This window comes from Vulpes vulpes, chromosome 1 (assembly GCF_048418805.1).
Source record: "Vulpes vulpes isolate BD-2025 chromosome 1, VulVul3, whole genome shotgun sequence".
Taxonomy (NCBI): Eukaryota; Metazoa; Chordata; class Mammalia; order Carnivora; family Canidae; genus Vulpes; species Vulpes vulpes.
The window spans coordinates 163,611,989-163,625,073 of record NC_132780.1 but is presented as its reverse complement, the minus strand read 5'-3'; the positions used below and the strand labels follow the sequence as shown (position 1 = coordinate 163,625,073).

The window sequence follows — 13,085 nt, the reverse complement described above, 5'->3', positions numbered from 1 at the left end:
AACTTGAAGTTAGAGCAATAATGATAATCTTAAAAATAGAAAATTATGGGGGGAAAATGATCCATAGAACAGTATCATGGTCTTTTAATGTAGGTACAGGTAGGGTCCCCAAAAACAGGGAGATAAAAGAGGGAAAAAATTTTTTGAAAAAATAATGAGTAAAATGTTCTGTATTTTCCAAAAATATAAATTTTCAGATTTAAAAGTTCAGTGAATTCTAAGCAAAGAAAATGACACCTACACATATCATTGCAACATTACTGAAAATCAAAGATTAAAAAAAAATCTTAAAAGCAATCAGATACTAACTCTTCATTAAATATGTCATTTGCAAATATCTTCTCCCATTCAGTAGATTGTCTTTAGGTTTTATTAATTGTTTCCTTTGCTGTGCAGAAGCTTTTCATTTTGATGTAGTCTCAATAGTTTATTTTTGCTTTTGTTTTCCTTTGTCTCAAGGAGACATACCTAGAAAAATGTTGCTATGGCTGATGTCAGAGAAATTACTACCTGTGCTCTCGTCTAGGATTTTTAAGGTTTCAGGTCTCATATTTAGGTCTTTAATCCATTTTGAATATATTTTTGTGTCTGGTGTATGAAAGTGGTCCAATTTCATTCTTCTGCATGTAGCTGTCTAGTTTTCTCCATTTGTTGAATGCCTTCTTCCCATTGCATATTCTTGCCTTCTTTGTCAAATATTAATTGATCATATAATTGTGGGTTTACTTCTGGGTTTTCTAGTCTGTTCTAATGATCTATGTGTCTATTTTTGTGCCAGTACCATACTGTTCGGTTATTACAGCTTTGTAGTTTACCTTGAAGCCTGAAATTGTGATATGCCTCCAATTTTGTTTTTCTTTTTCAAGATTTCTTTGGTTATTCTGAGTTTTTGTGGTACCATAAAAATTTTAGGATTGTTTCTTCTGGTTCTGTGAAAAATGCTACTGGCATTTTGAAAAATGCTACTGAAAAATGCTACTGGCATTTTGGCAATTTATACTGCATTAAGTCTGTATATTGCTCTGGATAATATAAACATTTTAGCAATATTTGTTCTTTCAATCCATGAGCATGGAATGTCTTTCCATTTCTGTGTGTCTTCTTCAATTTCTTTCATCAATGTTTTATAGTTTCCAGAATATAGGTCTTTCACCTCTTTGGTTAAGTTTATTCCTAGATGTCTTATTATTTTTAGTATAATTGTAAGTGGAATTATTTTCTTAATTTCTCTTTTTGCTGCTTCATTATTAATATATATAAATACAATCGATTTCTGTACATTGATTTTGTATTCTGTGACTTTAGTGAATTCATTTATCAGTTCTAGTAGTTTTTTGGTGGAGTCTTTAAGGTGTCTTTATATATAGTATCATTTCATCTGCGAACAGTGAAAGTTTTACTGCTTCCCCACTATTTGGATGCCTTTTATTTCTCTTTGTTGTCCAATTGCTGTGGCTAGGACTTCTAGTACTAAGTAGAATAAAATTGGTGAGAGTGGACATCCTTGTATTTTTTGCTGTGCGTTTTTTATATATGACCTTTATTATGTTGAGGTATGTTCCCTCTAAACCTACTTTGTTGAGAGTTTCAATCATGAAGGATGCTGTACTTTATCAGATGCTATTTCTATTGAAATGATCATAAGGGTTAGTATCAAAATCTATCAACAGCTTATACAACACAACACCCTGAAATCAAATAATCTGATTAAAAATGAGCAGAAGACATGAACAGGCATTGTTCCAAAGAAAACATACAGATGGCCAACAGACAGATGGAAAGATGCTCAACATCTCTAATGATCAAAGGAAGTATACATCATAACTATAACAGATATTACCTAACACCAGTCAGAATGGCTAAAATCAAAAACACATGAAACTAGCATTGGTGAGAATATGGAAAAAAAGGAACCCTCTTGTACTATTGGTAGGAAAGCAAACTGGTACATCCACTGGAAAAACAATATAGAGACTCCTCAAAATGTTAAAAATATGACTACCCTATAATCCAGTAATCATATTACTGGGTATCTACCCCAAAAATACAGAAGCACTAATTCCAAAGGATACACTCACTGTATGTTTCTGGCAGCATTATTTATAACAAATTATGGAAGCAGCCCAAGTGTCCAAGTTTAGGTGAATGGATAAAGAAGATGTGGTATATATACACAATGGAATATTAGCCATTAAAGAGAATGAAATCATGCCATTTGTAATGACATGGATGGAGCCAGGGATTATAATGCTAAGCAAAATAAGTCAGCCAGAGAAAGAGAATTTCATTCGTGTGGAATTTAGGAAACAAAACAAATGAGCAAAGAAAAAAAATAAAAGAGAGAGACAAACCAAGAAACAGACTCAACTACACAGAAGAAACTGATGGTTACCAGAAGTGAGGTGGGTGGGGGGATGGGTGAAATAGAGGGTGGGGATTAAGGAGCACACTTGCTGTGATGAGCACTGGGTGATGTATGGAATTGTTTAATCACTATATTATATACTAATATAGTATATTATATATTATATTATATACTATATTATATACTAATATAATATCATATGTTAACTATACTGGAATTAAAATTAAAACTTAATAAAAAATAAAACAAAAACATAGACTCAAAAACATGTATGCACCTTTATGTTCATTGCAGCACTATTTTAATATCCAAGATATGGAAGCAACCTAAATGCCCATTGAAGGGTGTGAATAGATAAAGCAGTTGTGGTATGTATATACAATGGAATACTTTTTGGCCATAAAAAAGCAATTTTGTCATATACCACAACATGGATAAGTCTTGAGGGTATTGTATTAAGTGAAATAAGTAAAAAAAAAAAAAAAACCCAAAACAAATATTGTATGACAAAATGAAAAAAACCCAAATATTTTATGAATTTATTTATATGCAGAATTTGAAAACAAACAAAAATGAGCTTTAGATACAGAGAACAGACTTACCAGATTGGTGGTTGCCAGGTGGGGAGGAGGGATGAAATGTGTGGAGGGGATCAAAAGTTACAAACTTCTAAAAAAGGACAAAGAAAACAGTTACAAACTTCTGATTATAAAAGAAGCCATAAGGATGTAGTGTTCAGTATGGTGACTATAGTTAATAATACTGCATTACATATTTGAAAGTTGCTAAGAGAGTAGATCTTAAAAGTCCTCACACCAAAAAAATTATTAACTATGTATGGCAATGAATGTTAACTAGATTTGTTATGGCAATCATTTTGCAAAATATACAAACATTAAATCATATTGTATACCAGAGACTAACAATGTTGTGCTAATTATATTTCAATTAAAAAACCAAGAGACCAGAAATAATAACATACAGTGAAGCAGTGGTTCAAACGACAACTAATCTCTCAAAAATAATGCAATCTGGAAGAAAATGAGACTTCTTTAATGTCTGGAAGAAAAAATGGTCAACATATATTTCTATATCCAGCAAAAATATCTTTTAAAAGTGAAGTAAAAATAAATATATTTTTCAGATAAAAGAGCTTTTATTAGTAGGTTTTGATATTATACTTAGTCGTTATGGCTTCTTATGCTCCTCTTGACTGTGACTGTTTCTCAGAATCAGAATTAGATCTGCAAACACTATTTCCAAATAAGGCCACATTCTTAGGGGTTCTGTATGAATATGAATTTTGGAAGGACACTCATTACCCCATCATCATTGTGAGATTTTCTTTGAGTATTTCCTAACATTCTGATATTACATGATACCTCAGGATCATGTTGCATATTCCATATTCCCCAGTCCAAGAATCAGTTATTTCTCCATGGAGTCTTCTAAACTTTCATTGGAGAATGTACTAGAAATCAAGATATGGATGCTAGGTGTCATTGTTGTTTCTGGGGTGATGTTATTTCTAGCTGGCAGGAAAGGAAATATGTGTGGGTATATTAACCAGTGTGTGTACATCTATTAATATTTCTATACATAACAATTTACAAGTATATTAAGCTTAAAATGAATTAATACTGCTTCCAATTCTGATTCATTACCAAATGGATCATTCTAGTCTTCTTCTCTTGTTTCTATGTAACATCCCGTTCTAACAGTGATTCCAACCTTCCACCATTCATTTACTTAATTATTTAATTCCAGAGTACATCTATAGAATATCAGAATTGTTAACCCATACCCTCATGGAAAACAACTTTAGCAACTCAAGTAAAACACCTTCCTCTCCCTCCCTTCTCTTTCCTAAAAGTTGTTTCATATATTTGTAATACAATGAGATTGTTTTGTCACTTTTGAATTCCATTTTAGGTTCTCTGGACTCAAAAATGTTTTTTTAATTTGCATAAATTTTGTATTTTGACAAATGCATAGTGTCATACATACGCTATTAGAGTTTCCTACAGAATAGTTTTGCTACCCTAAAAAAATTCCCTGTGCTTTATCTGTTTAAGCCTCTGCCTTCCTCTGAACTCCTGGTAACCACTGATCTTCTGCCCTCATAACTTTGCCTTTTTAAGAATGTCATATAGTTAGAACCATATAGTGTATAGCCTTTTCAGACTGGCTTCTTTTTAGCAATATGCATTCAATATTAATCCATGTCTTTTTTTGTGACTTGACTTTTTAGTAATTTAAAAAACTCTCTGAATAATATTCCATTTTATGGATATACCAGTTTATTTATCTATTCACCTATTGAAGGACATCTTGGTTGCTTCCAGGTTTTTGGTAATTATTAATAAAGCTGTTATAGATACTTGCATCCAGGTTTTGGTTGGACATAAGTTTAAAATAGTTTGAGATGACGTATCAGATAAAGGGCTAGTTTCCAAGATCTATAAAGAACTTAAACTCAACACCAAAGAAACAAACAATCCAATCATGAAATCAGCAAAAGACATGAACAGAAATCTCACAGAGGAAGACACAGCCATGGCCAACACGCACATGAGAAAATGCTCTGCATCACTTGCCATCAGGGAAATACAAATCAAAACCACAATGAGATACCACCTCACACCAGTGAGAATGGGGAAAATTAACAAGGCAGGAAACCACAAATGTTGGAGAGGATACAGAGAAAAAGGAACCCTCTTACACTGTTGGTGGGAATGTGAAATGGTGCAGCCACTCTGGAAAACTGTGTGGAGATTCCTCAAAGAGTTAAAAATAGACCTGCCCTATGACCCAGCAATTGCACTGTTGGGGATTTACCCCAAAGATGCAGATGCAATGAAACGTCGGGACACCTGCACCCCGATGTTTCTAGCAGCAATGGCCACAATAGCCAAACTGTGGAAGGAGCCTCGGTGTCCATCGAAAGATGAATGGATAAAGAAGATGTGGTTTATGTATACAATGGAATATTACTCAGCCATTAGAAATGACAAATACCCACCATTTGCTTCAACGTGGATGGAACTGGAGGGTATTATGCTGAGTGAAATGAGTCAATCGGAGAAGGACAAATATTATATGGTCTCATTCATTTGGGGAATATAAATAATAGTGAAAGGGAATATAAGGGAAAGGAGAAGAAATGGGTAGGAAATATCAGAAAGGGAGACAGAACATAAAGACTCCTAACTCTGGGAAACGAACTAGGGGTGGTGGAAGGGGAGGAGGGCTGGGGGTGGGGGTGACTGGGTGGCGGGCACTGACGGGGGCACTTGACTGGATGAGCACTGGGTATTATTCTGTATGTTGACAAATTGAACACCAATAAAAAATAAATTTATTATTAAAAAAATAAAATAAAATAGTTTGAGATGAATGAAAATGAAACCACAATATATCAAAACTTAAGAGATGCAGGAAAAAAAGTGTTCAGAGGTAATTTTTGGCTATAAATCCCCATATTAAAAGGAAGATAAAACTCAAATTAATAGAACTCTGTCTTCAAAGAACCTAGAAAAAGAAGAGCAAATTAAACCCAGGCAAACAGAAGAAAGGAAGTAATAAAGATTAAAGTGGATATAAATGAGACAGAGAATAAAAAATATCTATGAAAATTGGTATTTTAAAAATATAGGGAAAAAAATCTCTCCTTTAGTTAGGATAACAAAGAAAAAAATAGAAATTAAATTACTAAAAATCAGAAATAGGGGACTTTACTACCAATCTTCCAAACATAAAAGTATGACAAGGGAATATTTTTCTATGAAAAACCCTATGCCAGAAAATTAGATATCCTAGATGAAATGGACAAATCCCTAGGAAGACACAAACTATCACTGACTGAAAAAAAAAAATAGAAAAACTGAATAAATCTATAAAAAGTAAAGAGATTGAATTAATTATCAAAAAACTTCCCACAAAGAAAACTCCAAGCCCAGCTGATTTCATTAGCAGACCTCCAGTCTTGCATGATTTTTGGCTCTTGTTAGATTACACTTCCTCCCATGCCTACTTTAAATACCACCATACTATCTCAGATCTTCATGCTCATCTGCATTGCCAGTGTCTGGAAGCCAGCATTCCCCACTCTACAGCCTTCTGCCTCTCTGAAGTGCCTTTCCAGCTGTCAAAGTTGTATCTGAAAGTATCAATTAATGTTTCTCTCAGGGTTATGATACATTGTGCTATGATACATAAGTTTTAACAGTCCTAATTCTGTTTTTCCAATAAACTCTGTGAGTTTTAGTATGTAATTTTGGAAAGTATGAGTTTCGTTTGGTTTCTCTAGGACTATATGAATGCCTATGTCTATTTCCTAGTATTTTTGTGAAAGTTAAGTAAATTAATAAATGTTCAGTGCCTAGAATACCCCTGCACATAATAAGCTTTATTTAAGTACTTGCTATTAAGGATGACTTTATTTCTAATGTGATTGTTTGGAGTTTCCTACATTCCACAATTGAGTGTGTGTTACCCCAAAATTACAGAAACATGCCATTTTAGAAGCAATTGCCTTCATGAAACTGATGAGTGTTCAAAAATTTAAGTTTAATTTAATCACAAATAAGCTACACATAAGCCAAGATAGAGATTGGAGACTAATTAATAAAAGACACCTATATGAAAATAGTAGGTTGCAAAATGTGAAGTTGATCATTATCCTAAACCCAACTCTGACATCTAGGCCTGAAATTGGCAAGTTGAGGACAGCATAAATTTTAGACACCATCACAAAAAGAAGATGTTTTCATCATAAGAGAAGGTAGTTTTAAAAATATAAAAATCAGCAAAACAATTGATGTCCTGTTAACAAACATGTCAGGGCTAATCTGGTGGTTATGAAGAAACTTTCCATAACCTTTGGAAAACTTAATAAAATTTTCAGGAGTAAAAAGAATGTGATTTCTAGGTATCTTCATAGACTTTTATTTGACATTATAAATTATAAAGAGATATCAAAGGATTTGAAATCTGCCACACTGAAGAGCAAAGCAAGCCTAGTTACAGTTATTGAAGTTCAACTGTATTGGTCTCAAAGGAAAGATTTTCAACTCCAAAGTGTTCTGTGATCATCAAAAATTCTTGAAGCAAACATTTACAAGTCTTTTATGTTAAGCTCTTGAAACACATGTACACGTGCACATTCAGAGCATACAATTAAAGGTATAGATAATTGTGCCACTTTCAAATTCAAGTTAGGGCAAGATAGGGAGAAAGATATCAGATTTGCCCTAGTTTACACTCTTACCAAAAATGCAGGCAGTGAAAATCAAATGCTGGATTTAGATTATCCACAAATAGCTTACATAATCATGTTGAAAACTATGCTAAGAAAGTTTATCTAGCCACAGTGAGAGAAATGTAATGGTTACTAAAGAAATTATGCAACTCATACTTTCAAAGATAAAGGAACTGTGATGGGTTCCAATAGTTCTTAATTCAAGGACCTAGAGCCAAAAAATTCAAGATCTTTCTTGTTTATAATCCCAGGTGTAAGATGGAGAACTATTAGCCATACTTCATTTATTAGCATAATCCACTTGGTTACACTAGTCTTCTGAGTAATTTTGTTTGTGCCTCTTTCTCACCATCTTTTCCCATTCTGCACTACCTAACCTTGAAGAAACTGGTTGTCTTGTTAGGAGAAAAATTCTGAAACCAGTCTTGCTTTTTCAGTCTACCTGCAAAAGGAAGGTTTGGCTTCGTCCATTTAGTTCAATTTCTGAGAAATTATCTGAAGATGACCAACTATCATTTTGAAATCATGTGATAAAAAGCAAAGATAACAAGGAGAAGAAGACAGAACCAGAGAAATAAGAAATAGAGTTATAAAGATCAAGGAGTAGACCAGGGCTGGGAAAAGAGAGGTATAGGAAAGGGATTTGGGTGAATTGGAAGAAATACTAGAGCAGTGCAACAAGATATGAGAGAAGAGGGCAGGAGACGTGGGATTTTAGAAAATGCTGCTTTGACTCTATCTAGATCTTCATGTTTTAGAAAAAGGTGAGTAAAGATTAAGTAAACGTCAATTAAAGAAATTTTTACTGGCTGTTCTTGATCTTTCTTTGATTTAAACATTGCTCTGAGATTGAACCATATGGATCTTCAGCTTCTTAAGCCGGTTATGAAGACAGATAACAAAGACCTACCTGAATGTTAGCATCGTGAAAGCAATTTAGGCCCATATCCAGATGTCTCTTCAATGTCTCTCCATTTCCATAGCCTCAGTCTTCATTTACATCTTGCTTCACTTCAAACATCGCAAAATCCTCCTTTCCTCTATATTCTTTTTTTTTTTATTTTTTTTATTTTTTTTATTTTTTTTCCTCTATATTCTTATCAATCCATCCTCTTTCTTGTTCCAAAATATAATCTTACCAGAGACTGCAGTGAAATGTCCAGCTTTTTTTTACTTAGCATCTCAACAGACCTAAAGATTTACTTAACATCTCAACAGACCTAAAGACCTAACAACACTCTTTCTAGCAGGTCACCTGAGCTATCTTTGTGTCTTCCTTAATATCTCTATTGGGAGAAACTGTGGACTATAATTTGGCTGAGTAGCAGGCAGCAGGGTTTGTAGCCATTCAGGCATGGGATTACCAGTCTTTTCCCAAAGATGCCCTTTAAGTTCAAAGGGATATATGGAATTCTGACCAAATAGGCAAAATAAAAAGTTGATAGCGTATTAGAAAGGAAATCTGTTAGAGTTAACCTACTTGTTAGAGTTAACAACAAACAAACAAACAAACAAAACAAACCTATTCCTATAGAAACTTTGCTTTGAGAACTTCATTAAGGAATACAAAGTTGCTTCTACCAGAACACATATTGGGAAGGACTACTCAGAGTAAAGGAGACATCCTATTCAGGTCTCGTACTGGAGGAAAGCTTTCTGAGGGATGGTGAAGGCTGTCATTGAAGAGGTTTCTTTGTTCTATATCTCTCTTGACAGAACCTTACATCTCACAGATTGAAGCTGGGAAGTTACCCCTGAGATACAACCAATAGTCTGGGAAATATAAATTCAATTCCTCTGCTCAAGGCAGTTCTCTCTCCTGTTCCCTCTTCTCTCGCCACATAAAAACAGATATGCTCAACTTCATTTCTCACTGTTTTAGAGATGATATAAAGAATTTCAAACTACTAGAAAGTAGATATTTTTCCTAGAATATTTTTGTTTGAATGTGATTTTTTAAAGATTTTATTTGTTTATTCATGATAGACAGAGAGAGAGAGAGAGAGAGAGAGAGAGGCAGAGACACAGGCAGAGGGAGAAGCAGGCTCCATGCCTGGAGCTGGACACCAGACTCAATCCTGGGACTCCAGGATCATGCCCTGAACCAAAGGCAGGCGCCAAACTGCTGAGCCACCCAGGGATCCCCGCTGAGCCACCCAGGGATCCCCTGAATGTGATTTTGGCTGATCTCTTTCAGTTTAAAGTAAAAAGGTCAAGAAAATAAAATGGGGGCTAAAACCCTGAAAGACTATCAGTTAATCAAGCACTCATTTGGTCATTCAACAAGTATTAATTGAGAACCTATTAGATGTTAGGCCATTAGGCATTTGTTGGGTGCTACAGATAGAGCTACAAGAGGATATCGTGCACTCAAATAGGATACATACTAGTTAAGGATTCACAGTAAACAAATAGGTGAATATCATATGTACCATTTACTAAAAGCCTTAAGAACAGGCTGAATGAGCATAAGGGTATCTAACTAAGCCATGACAGGGGAACACAACGGTGTTCAGGGATGGACTAACTTTCAAGAGCAAAATACGACTCAGGAATGTATCAGCGTTGGGGAAGCATGATAATTTATCTGTTGTTACTGCATAGTTGGATCTTAGCATAGTTTATTATTGCAGTATGTTTTATATATTTTTATATTTATTATATTTTATATTATTTTTCCATCTCTTTCTTTATCTGCACACACATTTTTTCATATAAAAGATTTAATTCAATCATTTATCATTCCTTACTGAGTACTTCTTATGTGCTAGGCATTATCCTAACATTCTTGTGATTCTGTAGTAAAAAAGACCATTGAGATTTTCATGGGACATAGTCTATAGGGGCTCAAAACTCAGATTATGCAAATAAGCGAAGCCAGCAAAATATACTGTAATAGAAAATGGCAAAGACTTATTAAACCTGACAAAACCTTCTCTGTCTATTGGAATTAAAATTCAGATTATGAAGCAACCCTGAGTTACTCACAGGATGCCAATTAGAGACTTCTGCTAGATCAAGAGAGGTAGTTGCTTCATACTAAAATACAAAGGGGAATGATCTGGCCCCCTAACCCTCCTACCTGACTCTCTGGTGGCCAACAGGTTGGCTTCCTATGTATCCTGCCGCGCCGCACTTTCCTACCTCTTTCTCGAAAGTAGGGTTAGCCTTTCCCGGAAACAAGGCACAAAGCGCCTGGAAAGCTGCAGCTGCTGAGTTGTAGACAGGTACTGGATCCCAGATATTAAGGCTAAGGCACACCACAGGTATAACACCAAAGAAAAATGTTGCAGCCTTAAGACGTGAAACTGGATTTTATTAAAAAGCAGATGGAAGAGTTCAACATAGGAAAGAGACATTTATGAAAGAGACATTCCCATCCCAACATGATGGGAAAAGATCCAGAAACTTTTACGCAAGAGGATATTGACAAAGCTATTGCTTGCCTTTTTCCAAGTGGTTTGTTTGAGAAGCAAGCCAGGCCAATAATGAAGCATCCTGAACAGATTTATCCAAAACAAAGAGCGATCCAGTGGGGAGAAGATGGCCATCCATTTCATTTTCTTTTATACTGGCAAACAGGCGTATTATTATTTATTAATGCATGAAGCATATGGAAAACTACTAGAAGTAGAAAAACGTCAGAATCAGTTGCAAGCCAAAGGTCTATTTTCAGAAAAAAACTAAAACCAAAGACCCGATTGGCAGCAGATGGCTGATTTAGGAAGAGCTAGAAGAAATGTTAGCGGAAAAACTGTCAGACCAAGATTATGCACAGTTCATTCGGCTGCTAGAAGGGTTATTGACACTGCACTGTGGTTCCGAAGAAGAATTTGTGCAGAGATTTCGTAGGAGTGTAACTATCAATCAAAAAAACAAAAAACAAAAAACAAAAACAAAAACAACTGATTGAACCTGTGCAGTATGATGAGCAAGGAATGGCCTTCAGCACCAGCGAAAGTAAAAGAAAGAGTGTAAAAACAGAAGCAATCATTTATGGGCATGGAAGTGAAAGAATAAAAGTAAATGGAATTGACTATCTTCTTTACTTCCCAGTGACACAAGACAGAGAACAGTTGATATTCCCCTTCCACTTCCTCGACCGGCTTGGAAAACACGACACAACCTGTAGTGTCTCCGGGGCGAGCAGTCGTTGCAGGCTGGAACCATACACTTGGCAGTGGTGAGAGCCTTGTGCAATTTCGTCACAGAGGAAGAGGTCGAGGGGATGAGAGTAGCTGGACTGCTGACTGCCGATCCACACATCAAAGAATGGAAGAAGCCAGGCCAAGAGGGAGCCTGAAGAAAGTTTACTTGGAAGAAGCGCTGAGTGTTCTTTCATAGGCAAGGAAAGGAAAAGCAGTGTATATGTGCCTGGCATGCAGAAGGTATACAATAAATATTTGCTGGGCAGTGTGACAGCAGCACCATCAGGCAAAACAAAAACAAAGACAAAACAAAAACAACAACAAAAAACAAAGGGGGATAATCTGTAATACAGTTTCTGGAGGACACCTGAGTCATACAGCAAATCATTGGAGTAGAGGGAAGAAAGATAGATTTTGTGACCCAAACAGATTATGAGCCAGGACTACTATGCCTGGCTGTGAGTCTTAGTTGTCAACCATAAAGAAAGCATCACTGTACCACCTCTTTTCCTATTTCTCACACCTTTCCACTTATTTGCTAATATTACATTCCTAGAGAGCTGAATCAACTTCACTTTGTCTCTAAGTTTCCAATGAAAGAAATTGTAAGAAAAACATAAAGACCCATTGGGATTATGATACTGATGAGCTGCAGGAAGAAATCATAAGTAATGGAAAATATTTTCCAGGTAGAAGTATGACAACTAGCCACTTTGTATTTTGAGGGTAATGGTGAAAGGGAGTTCTGCCTATGAACAGAAGAGGAATACCTCCCAAAATGTGAGGGAAGGAATAGTATATGAATCTAAAAGGGTACAAATTCGCTTTAGAACAATAGCAAGAGAAGCAGTCTTACAGTGAGGCAGCTACAGGGCAAAGCCCATGCTCTAGCCCAGAGCAATGGATCAGACAGTGGGACACAGAAGAGCTGACAGTTACCTGAAAAAGCTTGACATCCAATGCAACCAGGGATCAGCAGTGTGACATGGAGAGAGGGAACCACAGGGGAGAGGCAGAGCTCTGCACTTTGGGCATAAGATGGCTCCACTGTGCTGCTTATATTGGCCACTGTGAGTCAGAAATGGACTGGAAAGAGCTGAAAGAAGGCAGGGAGCAGAGACGGAGATCTTTCCTAGATTTTGATTTTAGTAGCAGAGGTTAGCAGGGTCAACAAGGTAGGGTGCCACCCCTTGTGAGCTACTATGGGATAATATAAGTGAGGGAGGGATGGCATGACACTAATTTGTGCTGTTGGTGTGGCATGACTGCCACCCTTTGCTTAGGGGTAGTAATTTGGAAAATATGGCTTACA

General features: G+C 35.8%; 1 pseudogene; it reads left to right on the top strand.

Annotated features, from left to right (window-relative positions):
* Positions 1 to 11,955, top strand: part of LOC112914120 (small ribosomal subunit protein uS9m-like) — an 81,174-nt pseudogene extending 69,219 nt beyond the window's left edge.
* The last annotated feature ends 1,130 nt before the right edge of the window (positions 11,956 to 13,085 follow it).